The following is a 21,954-nucleotide window of genomic DNA, read 5'->3' on the forward strand; positions in this document are numbered from 1 at the left end:
AATTGAAAAAACAACCCAAATTGTACGTGGTGCTCTAGGTGTGACAGTGAAAACCAATATAGCGACGCAGGTGACAATGTGAAACAGCGTGAGTGGCGCAAAGTGACTGGTGAGTAAATATACAGTGTATTCATTGATATACGGCGGTTCAAGACAGATTAGAAGTTCATTTTAAAAGTATTCAATATGTTCAACCGCTTCGTATTTCGCCCAATTTTTACGCTGGAAGGTCGACCGCGTTTCAATCCAGGTTGCTACAGGATCTTCATCAGGACTGGGTCGTGGGCAGTGCTGCAAGGCATTGGTTGGTTAAGGGGAGGTAGCGTTTACCTTGGGGCCGATAGTTGGTAATCAATCGCCGGAGGTCCACAACTGCCAATTTGTGTAGTGAACTTCTGGTTATGTAGTTGGGCAGCAGTTAATTCCGAGGTATACTTAGACTTCTGGGCCTGCAGTACAACGAATAGTCACGGGGAGGAAGAGGGCGGGTGTGGGGGGGAAAACAGGGGAGGATAAAAGAAAGGGGGGGGAAAGAGTCAATGGTGGCCGTGTGTCGCTCAGTAGTGGGTTAAGGATGTCGCAAAATAAGGTGATCTTACCCGGGTTGTTACTGGAGGTCGGCAATATCGGCCCCCTGTAACAAAATCGGCCACAACTGAAATGGAACTGGAAATAATATCTGTGACCTAATACTGGTACTTTGTGAATTTCGCCGAAAAGAAATGAAAAATTAACGTATGAAACTGTTTTAATGTAAAGTGCTTTTATACCTATTATGTTAAGTTTGCACTATATAAAACTATAAAAATAAATGCATAGTAAATAAATAAACAAATATAACACAGTGATAGGGTTGATGGTGATAAGGACTAATATCAAAAGAGAGGTAATCCTATTGATTTGCAAATGACTGATGATGAGAAAATCAAGAAATGTCTCTCAACTCCCTACAATAAGGACCGCTGAACACAAGTGGCAATGTGTGGTAGCAAGAAGTCTGTAGTAAAGTACAGGAAGGTACAAAGCATTATGACATTAGTGCAATGAAGCTTTTTGTTATTGGTCTGGGTGAAACTGGTCTCTGAAATACGACCACTAATTCTAATTTGTGAGTTCACTTGGTAAAAGGCAGATTTATTGCCCAAAACAAAAAGCACATATGCTCAAGCTGCTGGGCTGCACTCCCCCTCACCCCAGGGGAGGCCCTCTGAGCAGTTTGCCAGGGCCGGTTTCTGTACCCACTTTTTCCACTGAACATCTCCCAGAAGTTTGGAAAAAAGCGATTGTGCTCCCCATAAAGAAAAAACCCAACATTACCCAAGATATACTGGAAAATTTAAGACCTATCTTTCTGCTCCCCTATCTAGCAAAAGGTGCGTAGAAAGTGGCAAATGGTCAACTAATGACACATTTAGAAAAAAACAATTCCCTGCACCCCTCGCAATCTGGCTTCCGGGCGGGCTTCTCCACGGAGACAGCTCTCCTGAGAGCGACTGAGTTTCTTAGACGGGGGGCGGATGCCGGCAACACCATGGCCTTGGTGATGCTTGACCTCAGTGCGGCATTTGACACTGTAGCCCATTCCATCTTACTACAGTGTCTAGTCAAAGCGGGTGTCATCAGCTCCGCACTGGGGTGGCTGAAATCCTTCCTCACAGGTAGAAGCTTTATGGTGCAATGAGGCTCTTGTAGATCAGCAGAGATGGCCTTGGAACAGGGGGTTCCCCAGGGCTCGGCCCTGAGTCCAACTCTTTTCAATCTTTATATGACCCCCTTGGCCGAAGTGGTGCGGGCGTACGGAGTAGAGTTGGTATCCTACGCTGACGACACCCAACTGCTGATCTCGCTGTCTCAAGCACCAGCAATGGCATCATCTAATTTTAAGGCTTGCATGCAAGCACTAGCTGAATGGATGGACGCTCATTGCCTAAAACTAAACGGATCTAAAACAGAGGTAATGGTGGTGGGAGGTAACAACTTGAGTTGGTCTCCAGATTGGTGGCCGACGTGTCTGGGTCCCACACCTGTTCCCGGTAAAGAAGCCAAAAACCTGGGTATATGGATGGACCACACTCTATCCTACGAAGGCCACATTCATCGCCTCGTAGGAAAATGTTTTGGAGTCCTGAAAACTTTAAATCGCACCCTGGATTTACTCCTGTTGGAGGCCAGACGCACTATGAACCAGGCGCTGGTGACCTCCCGTATGCACTACGGGAATGTTTTGTTCCTGGGTGCTACAGAACACAGTTTAAAGCGCCTATAGGTTCTCCAAAATACAGCAGCTCGTCTTGTATTACGACTCCCCAGAAGAGCAGCATCTAAACCAGCATTAGCGGCTCTACACTGGCTATCGATCAAGAAGAGAGTGATGTTCAAAGCTCTCTTAATGTGCCACAGGATACTCCAACGGAAAGCCCCTCCCTATTTGCTTGATCTAGTACTTAGGTATGAGCCAACCAGAGCCCTCCGATCAGAGGGGATGGGTTTGTTGACGATTCCTCGTGTAAAAAGTGCAAAACTAGGTGGTCGCTCCTTTAGATATGTAGTAGAAAAAAACTGGAATGCTCTCCCCACTTCCCTAAGGCTGGAAGAATCTGAAACAAAATTTAGAACAATGCTAAAAACGCACTTATATAAACTATAAGCAGTGGGATAGGTGGCGGGTGTTTAGGAGGTCTGTATGTCTCTGATAACTTGCTTTCTTCAGCGCGGGGACACGCCGGGATGGCATCACCAGGCGCTTTATAAACTACCTTATTATTATTATTATTATTATTATTATTATTATCATTACCCAGTCAGGCCCTCGTAGTCACCAACTCCGATCTCACTCACTTGATGTGCTTAAGGCAGAGGGCGGCGCATTGTCATTCCAAAGGGGGTAATCAGCCTCAATCAGAATGACAATGGGCCGCCCTCGGTCTGTGGGAGCTCAGGGAGGGGCTGCTGCAGCCTCTGGAGTTCACAGAGAAGTGCAAGCAACCCCTGGAATCTGAATGAAAAAAGTTATCATTTTTTTAGTAGGACTATTCTTGCCGTCCCGGGATGCTTTTTATGAAAGTAAGAAGTAGGAGAATTTTTTATAAGTAGGGGCACACCGTGCCCTTCCGTTCCCGCCCACTTCTACCACTGGTTGAATGGCAGGCATACCTCACTGTCTGTGTCTCTCTCAGACTCAGGCCCATCAACAGAGCAAAGGCTGGATGGTCGGCCACTGCTGCTGCGACCACACACACTGTGCACCCAGGCAGGCATCACTCCAAACACAAGTGAACGAACTACGGCTGAGTTGTTGTTTACTAATTCCACTAGTAGTCATTCATTAACACGTTAACTGCTTCGAACGTTCCGCACCAGTTCGGAACGTTCGAAGAAATGGGTGGGGCTGCGATGGCCAACGGTCGTTCGCAGCACCAGGCAGGTAGTGCTCGCCGACAGGAGCACAGAACGTATTAAAGGTGCACAAGCTAACAAATTAACAGGTGGAGCCAAGCAAGGGTTGGCTCTCACACTGAGCCTGTGCACGAGCCGAGCCGTGAAAATATTTAGCATATAAACCATGCAACAAATAATGGGTTAGAATATGATATGGTGTCTTCAAAATCCAAATAAGTGTATTTCTGTAACACGTAGAAGAGTTTCAGCTTCATATGTCAGATCGTATCTTTGCATTGAGAATTAATTATTAAAAAGTTAGAGTTTTAAACATGAACTGCCCTCGAGGTGATGTTAATGGCATTAGTAGACTAAGTTTAGTCCGTTGTCTCTTTCAGTTACTCTCAGCCCTGCAGACACGTGATTTTCCTTTTCCGGTCGTCGAGGGCAGAGACAGCACCAGCAGTGAATGTGGACAATTCCGGCCTCTTCCTCGGCTCCAGCAGCTGTCGGGGTGGAAGGATCCTCGGTCTGTGCGGCGACCTTCACCCTCTGACCCCGGACGTCACCCCCGGCCTCGGATTGTCATCTTCACCGTCCTAGGCCGAGGGGAGAGGGCTCTGAGCAGGTGTCTGCGCAGGTAGAGTCTACAGACCCCCCCCCCCCCCGCTTCAGAAGGACATTTAAAATATGCCTGAGCCGTCCTGGTGTTCCAACCCCTAGGATAGGATTTTCTACCTGAGTGTTTGTATGTATGTAGCGCCTGACAGCAGTGATGAGGCGCTAAGTGCAGATATTGTTTCCTATGCTATGGTAACCCGGGCGGCGAAGTCTGAGACTCCCTTCTTCGGTACATTGTTTATTGACACACTCTGACACATGTGGCATACAGACCCCTGGCCCCCACTCACTCCTGTGCCCCTTGACTCTGGATCCAGGGGGCGCATTACACTCTTGTAGGGCAGCTAAGGTCATCCGCGGTGCTGAATTTGTGCCGGTGGGCACCACTGCCACTTATGCGTTGGGACCGGAACTCTTTCCACACAAGCAGAAATCCCGATCATAATTGTGCTCATTTTATATATTGTATTTTTTAGAATGTTTTTTTCTAAAGCCCCAGGACCCATATCGTGTGTGTTGTGTCATTTTGTGACCTCAGCGTCATTATGACGAGTCATTCCCTCCTCCTTTGCCTGTGAGCGCCCTGTTTAGACCTGGTCTCTGCAAGTGCAGCACCGCCCTCCTGAGAAGCATGACTGCAAGCAGTCATCTGGAAGCATTGACCGTTAAAACAACCACATCATTCTGCTGTTCATTTCTACACGTGCAATGCACTGGTGACTTATTGCACTGCTTTGTCACTTCATTCATCACTCCTCGGGTCCTGCTCCCGCCACCCCTACTTCACTGTCTTCAGTTCACAATCATTTCAATCCCAAGTGTGCAGTCCATCCGGGAGGATGCTGGCCCCATGCAAGAGGGAGGGGTCAGGAGGTCATTGGTGTCAGTGGGCATCATTTCCATACATCAGATGGAATCAGGTACACATACTGCCCCCTCCCCCGCACTGGTCAGCAGCTGACCCCTGATGCTCTGCAGCCCTTCGATAAAAGGAGGCAGTGTGCAGGGATTGAAGGACACTGTTCCAGCATCAGCTTTTTAATGAGCTGCCTTAAATTATATTTCATGACCTTAAAGCTACCCTTTTAAGCGGTAGGTTGCCATTGACAGGGGCTGTCTCTATTTACTATCAGGAAAATGTGTTTGTTGTGCTTGATGTTATTAAAATGGAAAAAGTTGAAAGAGCGGTGCTTGCTGGCTTTGAGAAAGGAAAGAGGGCTGTGAATGAATTTAGTTCTCTGTTCCTATTAGTTTTGTTTTGCTCAATATCTATTCCACCCAAATGCTTAGATTTAGGAAGAATAAAGGCCCACACCTTTTAATTGCTGCATAGCCCCAGGTATCGCACATCTTCAAGCGTTAGTAGTTAAACTGTGGTTATTGAAGGTGGATGCAAAGACGTCTTTTCCAAATAAAACCCTGCACCACCTTGCATTGCCAAGAGATTGGTCAACATTCTGTGGTCTTGAAGTGTTATACAGGCATATTTTTGTTTTATTTCGGACCATTCTGTTTTATATTGAAAGAGCAAACTAACGAACCAATGGGGGGCAAGATGGCGACCGCTTAGGAGGCCGACAGCGGTACTAGCTGGCTGTGGTTGGGTGTTGGTTTAATATGAGACCTATCTAAAGGTGAAACAACCACTCAACTCGGGTCTTTTTCTCTGGATCCCCTCCCCCCGCTCCTGATGCGAAATTCCCACAAAGAAATCTGGAGAACTTACCCGGAGCTGAACTTCAAATAATCAGAAGGTTTGTCGAGGATTACTTGGTGTGACTGCTACGGTGGATTTTCGTAGGCGCTCTCATGGGCATCCGCAGAAATGTTTCCAGGGGGGGGCAACATTTTAACTTCATCACCATCCTCCGACATGATTGAGCACAAGTATTAAATACTTTTAAAAAAATCTAATAAGACAAAGAGCTTAAATAAACAAAGAAATCCAAAGGGGGAAGAGAAAAATCTTGTGAGGCGCCACATCAGACAACCTGGCAAGTAATAATACAGAGGGAAAAACTAAAAATGACCGGAAATAAACAAAAACATTCTAAATCAGGTTGATGCGGTTCTAGAGCATGGGTACTCACAAACTTTCTCTCAGGGGCCAAATTTACAGTGTGGTTTGTGGCCGAGGGCCACACTGGTGGGGGCGGGGTCAGTGAGGGAGGGGTGTGGGGCTAGAGCAACAAAAAAACTATGACAATGAGGTTGAACACAGGTCCCTGCAGTGGACGCCTTCGTCCGCTGAGCCACCAGACCCTAGAGAATGGGGGAGTCAGGTCCTGGGACGTATGGCTGGCTGGACCATAGGTTAAAGTTAGAAAAAACGAAATGCCAGCTACACAATTATTCTGAGTCCTCTATTTTTGAGGAAAAAAACCAAGTGAAACTTCTTGATTAATCCGGGTATATTACTATAACCCTTTTATTTTTTGATGTTCTCAATTTTTTACTGTTTTATGTATGAAAAAGACACCTTTTCGTGTTTTTTGTGGTTCATACTTACTGACAGTTATTTACAACACACAACTACTTACTGACAATTATTTACAGCACACAACATACAAATAACAAATAGTATATACAAAATTACTTGCTTTGATATATACACAATTAAACATTCATTTTTTCGCAAAGACAAGAGTCACGATATGGACTCAAAGTTTAGAATAGACAATTAATTGCAGTCATAAATTCCTCTGCATTTTCCAATGTCGCTCTGAGCTCTTCTGCCCAACAGCAGAATGAGTCAGATAAACTAATAATGCTGAGCAAAAAACATTTAAGGACAGAATTACACAGGCACTTTTTACTAAAACATTTGAGAGGTGGGACTATTCCCTGGGGGCTACAGGTGAAAAATGTCCCTGTAATCTTCACTGAGGACACTGAATACAGGAAAGGATGCATCAACACGAAATGCATTAGGGACCTGATGGTCCACACCATAGACACTGCACAGAGACTCAGCATAAAGAAATAGAAACACTAACCCAGGCCATTAAAGATAGTCCCACAATATCTGATGCCAAAGCGCTACTAGAAGAAATAGAAAAGGAGATTTTGGCATTTAAAGACAATACACTCAATAACAAAATTGCACAGTACGAGAGAGACTCAAAGGCGTTCACGCTTGAAAAGGCATATCCGTTTTTGAAAGACGAGTACTACACTCAGGCAGAATCATGGGGGGCACTACGCAACTACCAGGGCAGATCCCGTTACAGATTTAAAACTTTTTCCGAAACCTCGTCATCCTCTGATTCATCGGGCTCTGACACACGTGGGAACCAAAACAAAAAACAGGTGGCTTTTTTAGAGAAGGGTCAGCAAGGAAAGACCAGGTTAAAGGTACCATGGGAAATGCGGACCAGGATAAATTTTTACAAATCATGAAGGCACCATCAGCAATAGTTAATTTATCCCCCAAAATACTAACAAAAGATGAAGAATCTGTATTAAATCTAGGATTAAAATTTGTTCCCCGCCAGCAAACAGACTTCACCCAAATGAAGCTTGAAACTATAGAATTTTGTCGTAAAATTGGACTCAGGGCTTTTTTTGCTAACCAGCCACCTATGATGGAAAAAGAAACAACTGGGTTACGCAATAAATCGACTTTTATACCTACTCAAAAAAATCCTAAATAGGTTTATGCCTTCGAACAAATCATGCTATCCTCAATAGATAAATTAGAAAAAACTAAAAAGTATTTTCAACAAAATATAAGCAAGGGACAAAGAAGTGCATTACAGAACTTGAGGAATGATCAATCAATAGTTGTCAAGCAGGCCGACAAAGGCGGAGCGGTAGTCCTTTGGCCAAGAGAACAATATCTTGCTGAAGCAAATGCACAGGTGAACAACAAAGTTTTGTACAGAATCCTGCAGGAAGATCCTGTGAAAAGTATTCAGGGATTGATAGCTGACACGGTGAAAACAGGATTAGAGGAAGGTTATGTGGGTGTGAGAGAAGGTGAATTCCTAATTAAAAAATACCCCAGGACCCCCATCCTGTACTTCCTCCCTAAGATCCACAAAAATTAGAACGAGCCGCCAGGACGACCCATTGTCTCTGGGTGCGATTCCTGTCTTGAACCACTTGCGAAATATGTGGATTTCTTTTTGAAGCCTTTCGTAATTTTTGTAAAATCATACCTCAGAGACACAATGGACTTCCTAGTAGAAGGGACTGAATTTGATCCAGCGTCACAATTACTTGTGACGATGGATGTCATGTCCCTTTATACCCAGATCCCCCAAGGAGAGGCATTGGAAATAATTGAGCTTTATTTAGAAGCTTGCGATAGACCACATCGGGTTCCCACCAGTTTTATTCTTAAACTGGCAGAAATAGCACTGCTGAAAAATTATTTCTGGTTTAATGAGCAATTCTTTATGCAGACCAAAGGGACTGCTATGGGATGCCCATATGCTCCTGAGATGGCTATATTGTACATGGCTGAATATGAGAAAAAATTAATTGAAAATAATAACCCGTACTGTAGTCATATTAAGCAGTGGTTACGGTATATCGACGACGTGTGGCTCCTGTGGCAGGGGAGCCACATGGAGCTGATTGAGTTCCACGGATGGCTTAATTCCAAACATCCTGACATCAAATTCTCAATGGAGCAGAGTAACACTAGAATGACGTTCCTGGATGTAGAAATTTCATGTGTAGATGGAAGGCTAGTTTCTTCTCTACACAGGAAGCAGACTGATAAAAATACAATGTTGCACCACCAAAGTGATCACCCCAGAAATCTGAAGGCCAATTTACCTTATGGCCAACTGCTCCGCATCAGGAGAAATTGTACGGAGCTGTCTGAATATGAAAGACATGCTGATACATTCTGTCACGAATTAGAAAACAGGATATCCTAAAAAATTGTTGAAAAACTCATTTAAGCGGGCACGCTGTACACCACGCGAATGCTTACTACAGACTAAACCGAAGGTAGAACTGGACCGTTTGGTCTGTGTTACTACATTTGGGCCTGACACTAATAAACTGAGACAGACAGTGCTAAAAAATTGGCACTTACTTGAAAATTTGGATTGTTCTTTCCCTCGTCCGCTTTTTGCGTACCGGAAAAACAAAAGTATTGGACAACAAATTGTGCGGGCTGACATCGCATTACTAAAACCCAAGAGTGACCTATTGTCGCAATGGGGACTAAAACCTATTGAGGGACACCATAAGTGTGGTTCCTGCGCGGCTTGTGGGACTACTGTAGAAGGGAAGGAATTTCAACATGGGAACACAAAGTGGAAACATTTGAGTTTTTCAAACTGTAAGACACGCAATGTAGTGTACGTAGTCATTTGCCCATGTGCAAAAATGTACATAGGCAAGACAACACAGCAAGTAAATATGCGCATAACGCAACATAAATCAAGACTGAAGAACAAGGTGCTAACCGCCCCTATGGTGGAACACTTTATTGAAAACAAACACACTGAGAATGACCTTAAATGGTCGATCCTGTATGTGTTGCAACAGTCTAGACCTATGGACCCTGATAAAATTCTGCTGCAAAAGGAGGCGTACTTGATACTTAAATTCAACAGTGCATTAACTGGCCTCAATTTATTAACTGAAATATCCAGACTGTAAATGCAGAAAAACCACACCCACGAGAATGCTTTCAATAAATACTTTGAAAACCAGATAGCATCTATGCGCACATTGAAAATAACGCTGACACAATGCCAATAGGTTGTTTAACTCGAACGGAATTCACCTTCTGTGCACATTCTACAAAACATACCCCACTACAAGATGGCCGCCGCGAAAGTTGCCCAAACCAAAATCTTAAAACCACGTTTCAATATGGCGGCTGCACCCAGAGACTGAGAGCCAGACGCCGGGTTGCAGCGCGATCAAGTAAGTCCAAAGATCACATAGTTTAATGCTGCCCCCGTGAGAACTGTAGTGAGGAGTCAAGTCAAATTATACTAAAACTTTTCTAGGGAAACGACTGTGACTGATGAGGACTTCACAAGCCGAGCCCGCAATGTATAATAGCGCTTGACGCTACGGAAACAGAATGCAAAACAGCCGAAGCAAGAACTGATTTCAAGCAGGTGTGCCCTATAGAGCAGCGGGCGCCTCTTTATTTCAACTGTCCGCATAAAATGGTCTAAAACGAATGTTTTATTAATTTCAGGCTGTAATCAATTCACTAGATCTGAAAATAAAAATAAAATTGACGAAACCGAAGGATCACAGACTCGATCCCCCAAGGTATGTCAATTATGTATGTGCCCCATACTTGTCCGACAGTCAAAACAAACAAGGTCATAATATCCGTATTTATTCATAGATACAGAAAAGAAAGGAATCCAGTCAGGAACAACATTCTACCTGCGGACCGGCGATTGCTGGTAAACAGGTAATATGAGTGGCATTGATATAGTTTAGTTGGAAGCTAAACATCCACAAGTAAAGCATCTAAAGTAAGTTTTGCTTTATACACTTTCAGATATACCCAATAAAGACAGAGCCCTGATGAGAATCCGTTGAGTGGACATACCGGATTCGAAACGCATTGGCGTTAAAGAGACTAGACATTAGTTTGCTAATAGGCTAAAAGGAATTAATTTGGAGTCTATTAGTTTTTTTTTTTTTTGCATGGTTTATTACATCAAGTTGGAATTTATTAATTTATGACTGCAATTAATTGTCTATTCTAAACTTTGAGTCCATATCGTGACTCTTTTCTTTGCGAAAAAATGAATGTTTAATTGTGTATATATCAAAGCAAGTAATTTTGTATATACTATTTGTTATTTGTATGTTGTGTGCTGTAAATAATTGTCAGTAAGTAGTTGTGTGTTGTAAATAACTGTCAGTGAGTATGAACCACAAAAAACACGAAAAGGTGTCTTTTTCATACATAAAACAGTAAAAAATTGAGAACATCAAAAAATAAAAGGGTTATAGTAATATACCCGGATTAATCAAGAAGTTTCACTTGGTTTTTTTCCTCAAAAATAGAGGACTCAGAATAATTGTGTAGCTGGCATTTCGTTTTTTCTAACTTGAGCCACCAGACCCGGCATACACACAGCTTTCTTTCTCTCTCTCTCTCTCTCTCTCTCTCTCTCTCTCTCTGTCTGTCTCTCTGTCTCCCTCCCTCTCTCTCTGTCTCCTTCCCTCTCTCTCTGTCTCCCTCCCTCTCTCTCTGTCTCCCTCCCTCTCTCTATCTCTCTCTCTCCCTCCCTCTCCCTCTCTCTGTCTCCCTCTGTCTCACTCACTCTGTCTATCTCTCTCTCCCTCTCTCTCCCTCTGTCTCTCTCCCTCTCCCTCTCTCTCCATCCCTCTCTCTCCATCCCTCCTCTGTCTCCCTCCCTCTCTCTCCCTCTCCCTCCCTCTCTCTCCCTCCGTCTCTCTCCCTCCCTCCCTCTCCCTCCCTCTCTCTCCCTCTGTCTCTCTCCCTCTGTCTCCCTCCCTCTCTCTCCCTCCCTCTCTCTCCATCCCTCTCTCTCCATCCCTCTCTCTGTCTCCCTCACTCTCTCTCCCTCTCTCCGTCTCTCTCCCTCCCTCCCTACCTCTTTCTCCCTCCCTGCCTCTCTATCCCACCCTCTCTACCCCTCCCTTTCCATCCCTCTCTTTCTCTCCCTCCCTCTCTCTCCCTCCTTCTGTCTGTCTGTCGCCCTCCCTCTGTCTCCCTCCCTCTGTCTGTCTGTCGACCTCCCTCTGTCTGTCTGTCGACCTCCCTCTGTCTGTCTGTCGCCCTCCCTCTGTCTGTCGCCCTCCCTCTGTCTGTCGCCCTCCTGTCTGTCGACCTCCCTCTGTCTGTCTGTCCCCCTCCCTCTGTCTGTCGCCCTCCCTCTGTCTGTCGCCCTCCCTCTGTCTGTCGCCCTCCCTCTGTCTGTCTCCCTTCCTCTGTCTCCCTCCCTCTGTCTCCCTCCCTCTGTCTCCCTCCCTCTCTCTGTCTCACAGCCTCACTCCCTTTGTCTCACTCCCTTTGTCTCCCGCCCTCTGTCTGTCACCCTCTGTCTGTCTGTCACGGTCTGTCGCCCTCTGTCTGTCTGTCGCCCTCTGTCTGTCTCCCTCCCTCTGTCTCTCTGTCTCCCTCCCTCTGTCTCCCTCCCTCTGTCTGTCGCCCTCTGTCTGTCGCCCTTTGTCTGTCGCCCTCTGTCTCCCTTCCTCTGTCTGTCGCCCTCTGTCACCCTCTGTGTCCCTCCCTCTGCCTCCCTCCCCCTGCCTCCCTATATCTCCCTCCCTCTGTCTCCCTCCCTCTGTCTCCCTCCCTCTCTGTATCCCTCCCTCTCTGTCTCCCTCCCTTGTGTGTCCCTCCCTCCCTCCCTTGTGTGTCCTTCCCTCCCTGTCACCCTCTCTCTGTCTCCCTCTCTCTGTCTCCCTCCCTTTGTCTGTCTCCCTCTCTCTGTCTCTCTCCCGGTCTGTCTCCCTCCCTCTATCGCTCCCCTCCCTCTGTCTGTTGCCCTCTGTCTCTCTCCCTCTGTCCCCCGCTATATCTGTCTCCCTCTCTCTCTGTCTCCCTCTGTCTGTCTCTGTCTCCCTCCGTCTCCCTCCCTCAGTCTCCGTCCCGCAGTCTCCCTCCCTAAGTCTCCGTCCCTAAGTCTCCGTCCCTCAGTCTCCGTCCCTCAGTCTCCGTCCCTCAGTCTCCCTCCCTCAGTCTCCCTCCCTCTGTCTCCCTCTGTCTCCCTCTCTCTCTGTCTCCCTCTCTCTCGGTCTCCCTTTCTCTCGGTCTCTCTTCCTCTGTCTGTCTCTGTCTGTCTCCGACCCTGTATCTCCCTCTATCTGTCTCCCTGTCTGTCTGTCTCCTTCCCTATGTCGCCACCTTCCCTCTGTTGCCCCCTACCCTCTGTCGCCCTCTGTCTCCCTGCCTCATTGTGCTTATCTATAATAATGTCCCCCCCTCGCCTCTTTCACTATCTTCTCTCGTCAATCATTTCTCCCTTTCCTCTCCCCCTCTGCCTATACTCCCCACTCCGTTTCTTATTTTTCCTTTTGGATTTGTCTCTCTCTTTTATCTCTCCTCTGCTCTTACGTCTCCCTTAGCCTCAACATGGAGGGTTAGTTACATTTTTCCACTACAACATTGTCAAAATCGAATTTTCATTTTTTTCCATTTTTAGTCATATTGTTCTTTAAATGTAGTTATTTCAGTCCTTAGTGATTTTTCGGAGTATTTCCACTCTTAGCTGTATACAGCACTCTCCCCATTGCACAAATTCATGAGAATGAAACTTAAAATTTCAATCCGGTCACTTCACAGTTCACAGTTTTTAAACTTCACTGTCACTTCACAGTTTTTAAACTATGAATGTTGGCACTAACCCCGCTCCCCAAACGACGCCCCCACCCACACCCCTTAGCTTTTTATCTGATCGTTGTGGCCTGCTGTGAGGGACTAAAGCTCGCGGCCCCTGCTAATTGTGCTGCTTGAAAGCATCAGCAGCTCCCCAAGAACTCAACGTTATCTCCGGAGGCCTGGGATGGGGGAGATGCTCCATGCTGTGTCTCCTCTGCCGGCCCATTGTCATTCTGCCCATGACAATGGAACGGCTGCCTCTGTGACCTGCTGGGACCCACACTCGGGCTGTACTGTAGCAGCCTTTCAGGTGTCGCCCCAGCAGGAAAGTCGGCCCAGGTATGGGGGCCCATCATCTAGAACCGGGCCTGGATCCAGGGGGGGGCAAGCGCCCCCTCTTGCCCCCCCCTGCGGACGCCCACGCTCTGGTGATGGCTCCGAAGGTGGCGATAAATCCTGCAGTAACGAAGGCGGCAGCAGCGGCGGCCGTTCGTAAGGCTCGAGGCGAGACCATGTTGGATCCCGGTGCACCGAAGGGCTCTCCTGGCTGCCCGCAACCGATCCTCTCACCTGACCCACTGGTACCCAGGAGAGGAAGTGGCGGGTTAACCGCCAAGAATCGCCCGGCTGGTCCCTCAGGAGCGGAGCTTCTTATGCGGACAAAGGAACTGCTTGCCGTGACAGAGCCCAGAGCAGCAGTCACAAACGCTGAGTGCAGCACCGGGAAAGGCAGGGATCAGAGCCGCAACAAGGAGGTGAGTCCTGCAGTCACCAGCAAAGAGTTCCAGAGTGCCCTGGACGGAGGGAGCGCAGAGGGCATTAACCTGACTGGTGCGCTGATACATGATAGCGCGTTAGAACCCCTCCCACGCCGATCGGATGGTGCGGGTGAGAAAGGAGCAAAGGGGAATGAAACTGACTGTGTGTGTTCGCAAAGTAAAACTAAGGATACTGGGTATCCGATAACCAATCACTATGCGAGGGAACACCCAGACGACTCCTCTTTTTGGTTCCATGCTATTGACCATGTCCCAGTGCCACTAAGAGGTGACAAAAGGGAATTACTGTTACGGCAGAGAGAGTCAAGATGGATATGCAATTTGAGGGCAATCAGCTGGGAACACAACACGGACGGGGAAATTCATTACTTTCTCTGAATATAAATCAGGATGATAGTAACATATTGTGTATGCTGGGCTCAGCATCACTAATCAAATGTTTATGAGGACCATCAGATGTGAGTGGAATTGTTTGTGTGCCTTTGACCAATATTTATGTACTCACATGTGCAGTGTTATCTTTCTGTTTTATAATTGGTCTCCCTGTCCACCCCCATGTCCTCTTTTTCTCTTCTCGCTCTCTTTCTTCTTTTTTCTAGCTAACATACTTTCAACTTTTCTGTTCCCTTTTAATGAGTATTATACATTTCACAGCTTCCCCAACATTAGGCCCCTTTAAGGAGGACGGCGTTGGCAGCTCACCTCTTGTGTTTGGGGTTGTTCGGCATGTTATTATCATATGACTCCTACGGCCTGCATAGGTTTGAGATGTACATTTTTTTAGTATTTTCCATATTCTTTGAGGAGATGTAGTTATGACAATAACTTGGATCAGTAGATGATCCTTATACACGTGCGCAACATTACATCATGGTACAATTTTTCTAGGTACAGCTCACCGTAACAGAATTTGGGATGCATATGTATAAAGGGGCCATGCCCCTCTTTTAAAGCCATGCCCCTGTGTTAATAGACAGAGAAATGCACTTTTAATTTGATAGCGCATGTCTACGCTTTTCTAGGAATGAGTTTGTATTTCTGCTGCCCCCACTCCGATATGATCTCGTTATTCTTATTTTGTTTTTTTACTTCTTTCATTATATTTCTGACTAGCAGCCCGTCCCGACGTTGTCCGGGTATGAATTGCTGCCGGCCAGTAGTATATTGTTTTGTAGGATTTCGTTTTGATAGCATTTCTTATCTGTGACAGGCCTGTGAAACGCTCCGATTCACAGTGCACTGCTGATGCACTTAAGAGTGGTGTTCAGTAGTGTGTGAACTCGAGTTTGCCTACTTTATTTTTCCTTGCAATATTATATAGCGCGAACTCGACAACATGGCATGAGCACAATTTATATTACAGAAGAACACATTCATTTGTGGTAGGCACGGGGAGACAAAGCGATTTGCCTGGAATCACAGGATCTTGAGCTGATGCCGAGATTTGAACGTAGCTCCCCAGCTCTAAAGTTCGCAATTCTAGAACTTGTGGCGGGAGGTGTGTCTAAAAGTGTATGTCGTGCTGGCCATCAATGAGAGAGACCTGTGCATTTTTCAAATCGGTTGTGAAAAAATATGAGTATGTTGCTGGAGATGTGGGCCGCCGTGCCGCCAATGTACTTACCGGGCGGGGGGGCGGGGTTCGGGGGGTAAACACCCATTAATTCGCAACTTTCTTTCCGCATACCTTCACTCCGCATACTTTCATTACGAAAGTACCATGACTCCGCAATTGCATTAGAACACACATTTTATATGCTTTTACCACGCATAGTTGTAAATGCATGAATGGTAAAAGCATGTTTTTTTTAATGTTTGCATAAGGTAAGTATGGGTATAGGGGTATATGTTTTGGGGTACTGAGGTATATGTTTTGGGGTGTTTGGGTATTTTAAGGGTTCAGATATAGTTTTGGGTTATGGGGTACAGGGGTAGTTTTAGGGTTTAGGGATAGGTATTGGTTTTGGGGTACTGGGGTATTTTTAGGGTTCAGGGCTAGGTTTGGGTTTCGGGGAACAGGGGTATTTTAGGGTTCAGGGGTAGGTTTGGGTTTTGGGGTACAGGGTTATTTTTATGGTTCAGGGCTAGGTTTGGGGTACTGGGGTATTTTTAGGGTTCAGGGGTAGGTTTGGGTTTTGGGGTACAGGGGTATTTTAAGGATTCAGGGCTAGGTTTGAGTTTTGAGGTACATGGGTATTTTAGGGTTCAGGGATAGGTTTGGGTTTTGGGGTACAGGGGTATTTTTAGAGTTCAGGGCTAGGTTTGGGTTTTGGGGTACAGGGATATTTTTAGGGTTCAGGGGTAGGTTTGGGTTTTGAGGTACATGGGTATTTATAGGGTTTAGGGGTAGGTTTGGGTTTTGGGGTAAAGGGTATATTTATAGGGTTAAGATGGGTTAGTGTTTAAGGGTGTTGGGGTATTTTAAGGAGTAAGGGCGGGTTATGATTATGGGGTGCAGGGGTATTTAAAGGGAGCAGGGTGGACACCCGGAGCTGGAATGTACAGAACCTGGGAAGAAAAAACAATGAAATATTGGGCACAACGCTCGCTTTTTTTCTGTAATCCCGCCCCCCGCACACGCCCACGCCCCCAGCAGACGCCCACAGCACACGATATGAGACATGGCATGAAGGGCGGAACGTACCACACGCCCCCAGCATTTGTCACGCCCCAGTACAACGGAGGCACGCCCACAAGGCACTACTTTACACAGTTCTTTTACCTTTTAAATGTATATGGTGGGCGTCTGCATAGCCTATGTCCTTCTGCTGCAACTGCCCTTTCCAACGCTGTATTGGGTGTTGTGATTGGGGCTGTGGTTCCTGAGATTACCCGCCTCAAAGGTTTGGGCTCTCTCTTTATTATATTAGTATGGATTATTATTTTATCTATTAGTATTATTTTTTCTTTATCACACATCTGTGGTTTTCCTTCATAATTTGTAAGCATTTTTTCCTTTGTAATTTAAGTCTTGAATATTGTTTATGGTGGTGATAGACGCGCATAATATACCAATATATCGCCGCGGTTGGATATGGTCAATCCGGTTACTATCTTGATTGCACACGTGATAGAGGCTGCGCATGACGGGATGACGCCAGCTAATAGAGCCACGAAACGGATATGACGGGTGTTTCGAGCTCGCGCTTACTGTGGCGATTTGATCGACATCATGGTAACCAAGAGACCTTCCCCCGTGGAGATGTTGATGCGCACACGGAATTATGGGGGGTTGGCATAGGGCGTTACACAGATTTTTGTGTTTATTTTTATTTTTAGTGTCCACATTACGTATGACAACCGAGGGTAACTCTTATAATTGCTATCTGCTTCCCCCCGTTTCCTCTCTAGGAAGGACGCATGTAGACGGGTGGGTCATTTTGTCCGTCTGTACGGGGGGTTATATATTCCCCATTGCGCTTTGAGGTAAGCGGATGGACATTGTCCATGTCATTGATGGATCTCTCCTTTTTTGAACTCCCTTGCGTTTTCTTTATGCTAGGTCTCTGTTTCTGTATTTATCTCATAGGACGAACGGCCGTTACTTTGGTTTTCCTCATTTCTATTTCTGACAGTGGGTTATATATGCCATTTTAACAAAAAGGTAAGCGTATATGTTGTGTGCTAACAGTGCTGGATATTTTATACACTGGGCTCTATTATGGTGACTGCTTAATGGTCCCGTCTTTGTGTGTCTTTTATTTATTAGGACTACGGGCCCACTCAAATTTAGTATTGGGATTACCTGAGGTTTAACTTGAATCATACTGCTGTCCCAAGTGTATTCTTGAATATAGAGGTAGGCTATGATGGTAGCATTCGACATAGGCTAGCTTCACCTATAATCATATTAACAGGTTTACTCCAGTGCTATGCTGATTTGCTCCTCCTTTCATTTTAACATCTTTGCTTAGGTACGTGTGCCAAGACTATGGGCCATTAGGACCTCCTCTGATTCTGGAGGAGTAAGGTTGCCAGTCTTTTCCTTATAAAGACTGCACAAGAGGTGAGGGTCGTAATGCGGTTGGTTTCAAAGGGGTTTCTTGTCTATGGTACTCTTGGGGTTAGGGTGAACTGCATTAAATAGACGGTTCGCTTTGCGAGTTATGATTTTGACTTCCGTGTTCTGTGTTATGGTTATGAGAATCTCCCATATACTAGGCAGGTACATGGGTTGAATCCCTGATGTGTTGTATCTTTACCTCCCTGACCATGATATCTCAATTCAGGTACGCGAGCAAGGACTATGGCCAATAGAACGTGATCTGAACTTTGAGAACCATTCTCTCGTCTCTTTTCAGTAAAAGGACACTTTTGAGGTGAGACATACCTTCAAGAAAACCCGTTAAGTTCCAGGGGGCCGGTTTTATATTCCCTCCTGGGACTTAGTGTAAAGTATTATTTAGCAAGTCCCTACTTTGCAAGTAATATCTTACACCTGCATCATCCTCTGGATGTGATATTGTTACTTTGCAACGTATATTTGGAAACACATGTTATCATTGGAAGTTTGACATCTCTTTACTAATTGGATATGTGATATTGTTGGTTGGTTTAGAACGAGAACTGTAACGCTTGGATTACCCTACATTTGACCCTTGTTTTGAAACAACAAAAGATTACAGAGGTGAGATCAATGGTTGTTTTGGGCCTCTTGTTGGTCTGCAGACGTAGGGCCGCCCTCTATCTCTCTCTCTATATATATATATATATAGATATATCCCATGTCTTCCAACAGTGGCTACTATCCAGATCCTATAAAGTTTAAAACTCTCCCTTCATTGTTTTTTTTTGCGAGATGCACTGGGCACTACAAATTATACGTAGAAGTCTTGTAGCTCTATCTTTTTTGAATGGTACTATCAGGTCACAGTTTGCTAAGTTTCTCTTTCCTTTCCTCGCAATCTCTTTTCCCCCCCACCATGCTCAATTTGTTGTTTTATTTATTATTTTTTACTTTTTATTTCCGTGGCTGTGGTAAATACTTTATGTGCTGTATACATATGCCTAAAGTTTAGTGTTGTTTATGTATATGTGCTTTATATGTTCCCTTTTATGTGTCATCCAATTGGGTATTTAAGAAATCATTCCATGTCATTGCTCAGTCCTATCAGACCTATTTAGGTTTTATATATACTTATATGTATAAATGTTGTAATATCTGTTCTGTGGAGTAGGACTGGGTCCCCTATATTTAGTGCGCATCCCATTCCCTGTATTTGTACTTTTAACCAGCCTGAAGTTTTGTTGTGTCTTGTTTTACAATGTTGTTTTATAATGTATTATATAGTATGTATTATATATTTGTATATTTAGTGTGTCTCTTGTATTTGTACTCTTTTCAGCCCTGACAAAGTTCCAATGGAACGAAACGCGTTGGCTGAGGCTTTTTAAAGATTGAAAAAGAATAAAGGACTTAATTTTGGCAAAACAGGAAGCTCTCTGAATTTTGTTACTTGGTGCACCGTCCTTGTCTTCAAAAAGTTTGGTATCTGTTTTTACAGTGAAGCATACATGTGGTGAGCTCCGTACGCGTTGTGCACAAACCACATACTTATAAATTGACTTTGAAACTGAGGTGCCTAACCATGGTCAGCCACACTGCTTGTCTTTAACAACTTTTGCCTTGGGTGTCAGTGTTGGATGAGTACAAACTGAGTGAGTGAAGTATAGTTTGTGAGGCAATTGTTTTGTTGTTTTACCTGAACACAGAGTCTGCTCAAACGACCAGAGCAAGTGTGCAGCTTTATCTGTGCACCAGTGTAGGGGAAAAGTGAGAAAAAAGATGCGCCCCTCCCTGCAAGTGGATACCTACCAGTTTTGGCTTGGTCTCTGTTGGTTATGGGCATAGGAAGTGCCCACACACGAGTAATACCGCTTCTGGGGCGGGTACAATCTTTCATTATCTATAGCATGGGTGCTCATAACATTTTTGGGAGGAGACCAAAATAATTGCGGCAGTGGCAGATTCTGCATAAGGGTGTTGGGACTCCACCCTTCTGATTTTGAGTTCGGGATTTTATTTTTCAGAATGTTGGTCTCACAATAGAAACTTTTGTGGCAGATTTCTCCCTACCCCAGGTAATCCTTCTTATTGGAGTCAGGGGTTTCATGTTTTGTTTGCTTACTCCCTGCATTTCACCTTGGTTATTTATGTCCCGCCATTTTGAAATTCACCCGCTACCATTGATCTGCAGTGTGATTCAGGGCTACAGTGACATGTGGGAGTAAAGTCACCTTTTCTGTACTGCCTTTTCTCGGGTCTGTCACCTGTATATTTAGGAGGTCACATGCTTTTCTGCTTCTCTGCACAGAAACAGCAAATAATATGCATGGCCCTTAGATCTGACCATTTTGCTTTTCACTACAACCAAGATGATAGGCTTGCCTAGTTTGCTCATACTTAATAGTTTAAATAAAATGCTAGGTGCAACCAAAAAGTAAGAAGCAATGACAACTGGAGACAGCAGAGGGCAAACAAAAACAGCAGGAGGTGGCCGTCCAAGCAACAATGGGCAGGCAACGACAACAACAAGGCAATGATAACGGGAGGGATCAGGAATTTCAAAAAGTATCTGAATCCCAGCCTGAGCAGTGGAAGGACACCTATAAAGTAATTAATCAGTTCTTTGTCCATGCTCCTTCGAAGGGACAAACACATGAGAAAGAAAGTGAAACTGACAGGCGCTGACCAATGTGATCCAAGGACAGAAATAAACAAAAGAGCTCACAAGGGATATCTAAGGCGAAACCAAAAAATGACATAGGGGAGCGGCATAAGACGTGATGGAGATGGGTTCCAATATTTGGATAGATTGCCTAATCGTTGGCTCAGATATGAATTAATAAAAGTAAGAATTGGTATTAATCCATGGTCCATAAATGAGAGTATAAAAATGCTTTTTTTAAAGGATTTTCTGTTTTTATAACGATTAATTAAATTATTAATGATATTAGAGTTGTATAAAAATTGTTTTGTGTTGTTTAAAGACCAATAGTCTAAATAAACATTATCTTGACTAAATGTAGGCCCCCAAACACACATTTATCAAGAAAGTTCAACACTATTACTTGCCTCCAGTCCAAAGCCTAGAGTGCTCTTGTCTTAACAGCCCCAGGGGTCTGAGATAGACGCAGAAACAGATAGACTGAGCCAGATTGAAAGACAGACAGGCCCACACACACACACACACACACACACACACAGAAGCACAGACACTCGTAAACACATTCACTCACAGACAATGCATGAAACAGGGTTTTTCGTCAAAAAGAGGGTGTGGAATGTGGGTTGTCACCCGAGAAGGAATCCAGGTGCTTGTACATCTGTGTAGGTTTGTGTCCCCAAAGTTCTTCTTATACAAAGAGCCGTGTTATCAGGTCAAAAAGGGAGGAGAAGGCTCTGATGTCTCGAGGGAGGTTGTTCCATGTCTTGGGAGCGACCTCCAGTTTTGCTTTGGTGAATGCGGAGAAGTGTGAGAGTGAGGCAGAATCTAGGTGTCTGGGTGGTTGATGAAAGTATTTAGTGTTCTGGTATTCCGGTCCGATGTTGTGTAGGGCTTTGTGTGCATGAAAAGTCTAAATTGACTGCGCTTGGGAATGGGGAGCCAGTGAAGCTTCCTAAGGTTAGGTGTGGTGTGATGTGGGTGCGGCATGGGAGGTCAAATATGAGTCTTGCAGTTGTATTTTGGAGGGTCTGGAGTCTTTGTAGCAGTTGTTGGGAGATTCTGGTGTAGAGTGTCGCAGTAGTCCAGCCTACGCATTGCTTGCGTGACGATCCATCTGGGGCCGTATTATGCATTGTGATTGTTTGCGCCTGGCGCACCTTTTAAAAGCTGCGTTAGACACAAACACTCACATTACGCCCTATTATGTTGTATGCGCTGC

The 21,954-nt window shown here is 45.1% G+C and overlaps 1 protein-coding gene across 1 annotated transcript in view; it reads left to right on the forward strand.

Annotated features, from left to right (window-relative positions):
• The first annotated feature begins 3,834 nt into the window (after positions 1–3,834).
• The window catches only part of LOC147700350 (uncharacterized), a 104,447-nt gene continuing 86,327 nt past the window's right edge, over positions 3,835–21,954 (forward strand). The window contains exon 1 of the mRNA XM_086935712.1: positions 3,835–4,018. The gene's annotated coding sequence lies outside the window, so the exon portion shown is untranslated. The remainder of the gene's footprint in view (positions 4,019–21,954) is intronic.

This window comes from Lissotriton vulgaris, chromosome 8 (genome assembly GCF_964263255.1).
Source record: "Lissotriton vulgaris chromosome 8, aLisVul1.2, whole genome shotgun sequence".
In the NCBI taxonomy this organism is placed as follows: domain Eukaryota; kingdom Metazoa; phylum Chordata; class Amphibia; order Caudata; family Salamandridae; genus Lissotriton; species Lissotriton vulgaris.